Genomic DNA, 7,531 nt, shown 5'->3' with positions numbered 1-7,531 from the left:
ACAATGTAATTTTTTATATGTAAGAGATATGTAAGAGAAATAGTTTTAGTATGCAAATTCATACTTTTGTACTCTTCTTCAGGTCGTAAAAATTTAATTATCTTCAGGACTTAAGTTGTTCTGCAAATTAATTTCAATCCTGCATCGTTATAGTCGCACAAACATCTTTAACTAAATGTATTTATAACAAAATCATAAAATAACCTTTTTGCAATTGTTGAAAAACATAATTTTGAACAATTTGTTAATCACAAGAGCACAGAGTTCTGATGGAGAAAAGTATGATGTTGAAGAAATGTTTCTGAGCACTTATTGCCATTAAAATTTGTTTATGCAGACAGTTTTCCTGGACAAAATAACAACACACTAATCAAACACCGTTCTTTAATATACTGGATGGGAACAGTTATTGAAGTAGTGTGCAGGAGAAAATTACATACTTCATTAAGAATTTTCTTGGCATGTCCCTCATGGTAGACACAAAAGGACATTTCACTGGTTTTCATGTTGTGCACAGAGGAAGCTGGGACGGTAAGCTGGCGATAGTAGTACATATACTGAACTGATGTTTAGGCAAGCATACATTTTTCATGTAGTCAAATGTGACAGCAAGAAAATCATCTCTCTCGATGCTTAACTTGGCTCCATTTTGCAATACGTTTTACTTCAGCTACAAGTTTAGCACGATTACTGAGCATATTGCTTTTCATTTTCATGCTCTGTTCTTGAAACGTAATAAATTTTCTCAACTTACAAATTACCATAGACAACAGACGAAAAACGTATTGTCACCTGATTGTATAATTAAAATTATATGTTATGTAAGTTTCTTCAGTACTTGACAGTCAAAACAACTTAAATCCAGGATTAAAGTCGTTTTACCCCTTAACCAAACATTTTACTGCTAAGAAAAAACTATACAAAAGTCGTGGATTAGAGTCATTCTGCTATTAAACGATGCCCTTTGCACACAGTAACATAATCATGCTCTAAACTCAAAAGCCCCAAAATGTGAACTTAAGTCGTTTTGCAAATTCACCATTTATATATACTGTATATACACATCTGATCTGAAATTGATTCAATTACTAGTGCCTAGAAGCTGAAAAGGATATCAATTAGAATTATTCATATTAGGTAAATATTGTTTTCGGTGTGCAATTATAACATGACTAAAGATTAGCTAGCACGGCAGAGATAGTAAAATTCCTGGTTATAAATTTTGATAAGTCTACCAAAATGATTAATTCAAAATTTGTCGTTGCCAAAATTACTAACTCTCAGAGAGACCGAGAATATCTGTTACCTTACATTGCTTCCCGTCGTTTGCATGACGTCAAAAGGAGATGGAGACTATTACTGATTCAACATGCTGGCCCGCGCTGGAGAGAGTGAGGGCAACCAGCTCAACCATCTACCACAGATGGCGGCAATCGTCAGTGCCGCGTATACGCGCAGAATCGAAGAACATAAAATCATCACGTCGCAAGTGTGAGCTCTCTTTTGAAAATTATGTCGGATTATAATAAATGAGACATACACACTCATACCGTTACAGTAGTCACTCACACACTTACTCACACACACTCTTTCACACATTCACTCAACAAATAATAAACGAATAAAATAATCAATCAATTAATCAGACAATCAGTCCTCATTCGTTCCCTCACTAACTAACTAACTAACTAACTAACTAACTAACTCACTCACTCACTCACTCACTCACTCACTCACTCTTTCATTGAAGTAATGGAAGTCGGATTTGAGGATATAAGGGAACAAACGCTCCATGATTTACATAATATTACTACTTTTTCTTGGAAGTGAGGCTCTAGAGTTCCAGACATAAACCGTTGCATGTTTTATAAACTTCCCCATAGCTTAAGAGAAACAACTTTTATTAACTGATATTAAAGTAAGGTGAGAAGATTTTGTTTCACACCTTCCTGGAATACATATCAACAAACGAAAAACTATTGCTAAGACATATGTTAGTTTCTCATTCAATTTTATTGTTTTTATATACTTTAAAAAATTAAAATTCTAATTCCATTTACATACTAAACATATTCATTCCACTGTGATCTTTTAAAGGAGGTATTCTCTGGATCCCCAACTTTACAGAAAACTCATGACAGGTAATGTTGAATTTGGCTAAGATAGGAAGCATAATTCTAACAATTTTAGTTCTAAACTCCTCCTAGATTTTTTTATGTACACATGATGTTCACTGAAGAAAAAATTCTCATCAATGGAGAATTACTTCCAGGAAGACACAAAGTTCAATCAACTTATAGATTGTGTAGAGGAAATAATTTTCTCAGAGATAAACTTAAATTTCACTCCAGCTTGAACAAAAATCATTATTTTCTTCATTCTACTTTGCTATTTTTGTGTGATGTCACGTTTTTTAAACAAGATATGTAATCAAATAGCCTATGTTATTTCATCCAAGTCAAGTCCATCTAAAATTGCACAAAACCAATGGATGGTCGCTTCAAATTGTTCTCTTCCTGGAGGAGATTTCAGCTATATACATTCCGTAGATTTTTTTATCTTCGAATGAACATCCCAAACTCTAAGATATTCAACAAATTTTTCATAAAATTATAATCAATAACACTTAAAATCCGGGGATATCTCATGAGAAACTATTAAATTCGGTGACACTACAGGGACATTTTTTTTTTTCGTTGACAAAAGCACAATTCGCGACTGTCCCCGGAAAACGACAATGTATTGTAATCTTGCATTAAAGGAAATTCTTACTACATTGTTCGAAAATGTTTACTGTGTCTTTCAATTAGCCAACATCGTCACCTATTTTTTTCATGTTATGTTCATGGATCGTCACAGCTATAGAACACGTCTTTAATTTATAGTTAGAATTACTTTGCAGTGATAATGTTTTATTGTATGCAAAGTAAAAATATATCTTGAACAGTGGACAAATGAAACAAATACACTACAAACGACCATGTAGGCGAAGGGTAAAATGTTATAGGTTCGAGAGTAATTATTTGTATTATTGTAAAATTAGCTTCTTGTTCTTTCTACTGCAGCAGGTGTTGAGACTAAATTAATTAATTAATTGTGTAAACGTAATTAACACTAGATGCAATAAGGATTTCCTTTTTGTGTTTTATTTCAAGGAAAGCGAAAATGTTCTCTCATAACTAAAAAAAATAAAAACTCAGATACAAAATAAATAGTCTGTCATTAAGCTAATTAAATTAATTAATTCACTCATTGTTCAAACACAGTGAGTAAATCTAGGTAATTATTAGCAACAAATATTCTTAGGGTCACAAAAAACCCCAGATCAGTAGAATTAAATTCTAGAGCAGCTAAGTTTCTAGGGTTAAACAGACAAACATGCTAAGTGTTGAGCTACCTAAATGACGACGATGATGATGACGATGAAGATGACCAGATGACGTTACTGTCATTTCTAATGTTTTCTAATGAGATATGCTTATAATCATGAAATTTGTTGCACCTATCATCACCGTCGTCAAAGATTGTGCTCAATGACACATTTTAGGTAACAAATATTATATCACTGTGATCATATCACACCGTCTTTCAATGAATTGTCTTGGCTCTGGCTGACTGACAGGCGCAGATTGCACTGTCTTTCTCTTCTCTATAAGATTTTGCATACATCAACCCCTGAACACCTTGCATCACAATTTCATAATCTATCCATATATCATATTCAGTACACCCGGTCACAATACAAAACTCTATTGTTAGTCGCTCTTCATAGAACTGCCGCGTATTCTTCGTCTTTTACAATAGACACTATCCGTCCTTAGAATTTATTACCTGTAGATGTTAGAGGCTGCCCAACCTTAAACGCTTTCAAGTTCAAAGTAAAAATCTTATTTTACGTCGCACAATGTCCCAGGGTATATATTACAATTCACATTTGTACCTAGGTTATTAAGTAATCGTGTAATTTAATTTGTCATCTGGTTTAAGTAAGACAATCCCCTGCCATATACATATTTTTCTGTTTCGATTTTTCTTAGGTATGCCTATGAATTTCTTTTGTATTAACATTTTATTATGATATATTTGTTTTATCCTCTGGTTGAATGAAAGAGAAGGCCTCATGACCTTAACTCTGCCAGAATAAATAAAGTATTACCAATACCACTACCACTACCACGCCTACCACTACCACTACCACCACCACTACCACTACCACTACCACTACCACTACCACTACCACTACCACTACCACTACTACTACTACTACTACTACTACTACTACTACTACTTACTGGCTTTTAAGGAACCCGGAGGTTCATTGCTGCCCTCACATAACCCCGCCATATGTCCCTATCCAGAGCAAGATTAATCCAGTCTCTATCATCATATCCCACATCCCTCAAATCTATTTTAATATTATCTTTCCATCTACATCTCGGCCTCCCCAGAGGTCTTTTTCTCTCCGGCCTCCCAACTAACACTCTATATGCATTTCTGGATTCGGCCATACGTGCTACATGCCCTGCCCATCTCAAACGTCTGGATTTAATATATCTAATTATGTCGGGTGAAGAATTATTATTATTATTATTATTATTATTATTATTATTATTATTATTATTATTACTAAATTTACTTCTGATTGAGGTTCTGGCTGATATGTACATCTATTGTAAGGCAGTACATATCATTGGCGATATGTAAGTAGAAAATAATATTATTTTTATACATCTGAAGTTTGATTAGTGTAATATGTAGCTAATCGGCGATGTTTGCAACGGAGGGGTGAAAGGAATTGACCACCGTACCGCATTATCTCCTGGTCCAGTTGCCTCATAACTGGTGCCATGTTGGTATCACTTGTGAGGTTCAGACCTGTATTCGGTCAGTTGACTAATCACAAACTACTCTAATAATTCGATGACTGTGGCAGCAACAGATCGCTGCAACTAATTACTCTACAAGAAGCTAAAAAGCGTTATAATTAGTGAAGTTCAGCAAGAAGGACTTACGAAATGAGAAAATGAGTGGACCAACACAAATAATGTGGCTAAATGTAGGAAATTCTTTCCTTTTGTACGGGCAAGAATAAAACGAAGCTTTCACACTAACTGCAGAATTAAAAATTATGAAAACTGATTTAGAGAAACAAAAACATAACCACAAAAAATTGGCACAATTCATGACCCTACTCGATACTCCTTTACCAGGCATAAACAGTGGGTAACTTTATGAAGACATACTCTTGCAAACGAAACATCATAGGAACAAAATTAAAGAAGCAACTACTGCGCTCTATAGGAAGGAAGTTGCCCGTACCACTAAATTAATGTGTCTAAATATTTCGAATATATTTAACGATTTCATTAAAACTATTGGCTATGATATATTTTTGTAAATAACTTCATTCCAGTCTTATACATGTTATTACTAATCATTATTTAATAGTTTATTTTATATTTTAAATAAATACCTAAGAAGTGTATTTAATCTCCAAACTTTCTTGGGGAGAGTATATTGACAAAGTTACGCGTAAAGCATGGAGGGCACTTCAATTTATTATGAGAATCTTGAAAAAGGCTAGCCCCAATTCGAGGGAAATAGCATATCTGACGTTAGTGCGACCGTTAATGAAATACGGAACTACATATTTGGATACATCAGATAAATTCCTTAGAAAGAATCCAATATAGGGCAGCTAAATTTGTTAAAGGTAATAGAGAAGATGGAAATGGTACGATAAAAGAACTTAACCTTCCAGTGCTGGCGCCAAGTCTCACAGACCCGGCACAATTACTTTTACTATTTACTCTGAAGTGTTGGGGGTAGAAATCTGTTTCTCCACCTAGCTTCCTGTTTCTTTCCATAGTTGACATGTGAGTGCCGACGTGGCTACTCGTGCAGCAGTAAGCGAGATAATTACGTAACGGGTCTGTCAGACTTGGCGCCAGTGTTGGCGTTACACAGTTTCATTTTGAAGTTTTAGTGCTTAAGAATTATTTGTGGTAGTAACGAACTGATTGGTTCAAATATCAGCGGATTATTCTATTTATTGATGATATGAAACATTTTGCTAGTTTTTGATTAATATTTAGCTTACGATATAAGTTACTTCAAAAATGTCTTACGAAGAAAATAGAAAACGAGTTGTGAGTTTGCTAGACGAGGTTGTAAGCTGTGAGAATGATAGTGAACCCTGTGATGACGCCGACACTGATGAAGAGGACGGTGAAGAGGAAGTATCTGATGGCAATACAGATACAGAACAGGAAGGTGAGCGCGAATGGTGGTGATGAACAATTTAAGATTCCGAACAAAGTTCCTAGAGTTCCCGGTTTCAAATCTAAATATGGTACGGTATGGAGACAACACTGCTCACCGAAGGCTGTTAGGACTCGGCAGTGTAATATTTTGACGCTCTATCAGATGTGAGGCCATGTGCTAGAGAGGCTAAAACTCCTACTGATTGTTGGTCTCTAGGTTTTGATGATGGCATATTAAATGTTATTTATTTTTATTAGTCATCTACGTTTTGACAATACAGAAACAGGAAACGATAGAAAACAATGGGATAAGTTAGGTCCAATTCGTTAGGTGTTTGAAATGTTTTTAAACAACTGCAAAAAAGGATACACAATAGGTGAATTTGCAACAGTAGATGAAATGTTGGAGGCTTTCAGAGGCAGATGCTCATTCAAACAGTATATGCCTAAAAAATCTAATAAATATGGCATCAAAATGTTTTCCTTAGTTGATGCTAAGACATGGTATGTCCTAAATACGGAACCATATGTTGGTAAACAACCAGAAGGTCCATTTAGGGCAAAAAATGATCCTGAAAGTATAGTCGAGCGACTTTTTCAACCAATATCAGGAACAGGGAGGAACATTACATGTGACAATTGGTTCACTTCCTTTCCACTTATTACAAGCTTGCTGAATCGCCATAGAGCAACCTGTGTGCGAAGAGTTCGAAAGAATAAAAGGGAGCTGCCAATAGAATTTGTGAATTCCAAAAAGAGACCAGTGGGATATAGTGTGTTTGGTTTCCAAGAAGACATTACAGTTGTTTCTTACGTACCGAAAAAGGGCAAAAATGTAATTTTAGCATCTAGTGTGCATCTTGATGACTCAATAGATTCATCAACAGGTGACAAAAGCAAGCCAGAAATTGTCACCTTCTATAACTCCACTAAGAGAGGTGTCGACGTGGTTGACAAACTTTGTCCTTATTATATTAATTGTTAAAATTTGTGCTGCCTATGACGTCGCAAGAAATATCAGAAGATGGCCAATGGTGATGTATGCACTACTGAATATTGCTGGAATAAACTCGCAAGTGATTTGTATCTTTAACAATCAGAAGGAAAACAGTGTCCACAGGAAGTACGTGAAGGAGTTGGCCGTGGGATTAACAGATGATCACTTGAAACGTAGAGCTGCCCTTACAAATCTTCCACGTGAATTACGAGAAAGGGGGCAAGAGGTTGCTGGAACATCTTTTCAACATGTTAAGGCTGATCAGTTTCCA

The sequence above is a fragment of the Periplaneta americana genome, chromosome 10, assembly GCF_040183065.1.
Source record: "Periplaneta americana isolate PAMFEO1 chromosome 10, P.americana_PAMFEO1_priV1, whole genome shotgun sequence".
NCBI classification, from domain to species: domain Eukaryota; kingdom Metazoa; phylum Arthropoda; class Insecta; order Blattodea; family Blattidae; genus Periplaneta; species Periplaneta americana.
Note: the sequence above shows the minus strand (reverse complement) of the source record.